Source organism: Chaetura pelagica, unplaced genomic scaffold (genome assembly GCF_000747805.2).
Source record: "Chaetura pelagica isolate M959 unplaced genomic scaffold, ChaPel_1.0 scaffold456, whole genome shotgun sequence".
Taxonomy (NCBI): Eukaryota; Metazoa; Chordata; class Aves; order Apodiformes; family Apodidae; genus Chaetura; species Chaetura pelagica.
The window spans coordinates 841,199-842,193 of record NW_009953574.1 but is presented as its reverse complement, the minus strand read 5'-3'; positions in this window follow the sequence as shown (position 1 = coordinate 842,193).

The window sequence follows — 995 nt, the reverse complement described above, 5'->3', positions numbered from 1 at the left end:
TGAGCCAGGGCAGGTATTGAGATAGTGGGGGTCAAATGTTGGGTTTGCCACCCAGAAGTCAGAGTTCTGGTGCCTGAGGGATGCTGGTTCACCAGGAATGGCAGGGGTGTCTAATCCCTGTGTCCCTCTTAGGGTGCAGTAACTGGGGAGGCTAAAAAGCAGCTTCTCCCGTGGCTCAGCCCAAGCTGCCTGTCCCAGCCACCCTCACCTAACCGTGTGTGCCCACTTCTTCCTTGGTTGCTTCTTCTGCAAGCCCTGAGCCTCGTTAGAGCTTTTGGGAGGACACTAAAGGCATCCTTCTTCCCTGGGGGTGCTCCCCCACAGCTGTGTCCCAAATGCTGTGACCAGACCAGATACCCACTGCCAGCCGTTCCTCAGGGCTGTCCCTGCTGGGAAGTGTTGGATCTCACATTCTTTTTCCCTCCTCATTCCCCTCTGGGGTTCCCATGATGGCCCCGAATCCTCCCTGGCCCCCTGCGCGGGGACAAAAAGCCCTGGTGGCCGCGTCCCAGGCGGGTGCTGAGAATGGCTCTTTGTTCCCTGCTTCTAATTACCGGGCAGCTCGTTAACTGCTCTGCCCCGTGCTCTGCCGCCCCTCCAGCTCTGGGGGCTCAGCCCTTGGGTGCAGATTTCGGGGTGACCCATCCAACAGGCTCCAAGCGAGCTTGGGGTGAAGCTGCCGGTGTCACTTCATGCCCCCCAGAGGGGTTTAGGGGGAGGAACTCAGAACTGGGGGGGAGGGGATGGTACTGCTGAAAAATAACCAGCGGGCAGAAGCCTTCTGGATTTTTGGGGGTACCCCCGGACAGTCCCAACCCCTCGTGGTGACCTGGGGTTTGCTCAGAGCCCGAAGCTCCCGCAACCCTAAGGAGGGGTCCGGGCCGGGCTTCTTCCCCCATCGCCCCGGGGGCAGCTCCGGGAGCACCATCAGCCCCCCGGGCAGCTCGATGGGAACGATTTCCAAACAACTCTGGGGTTTTTTTTTTTCCCGGAGA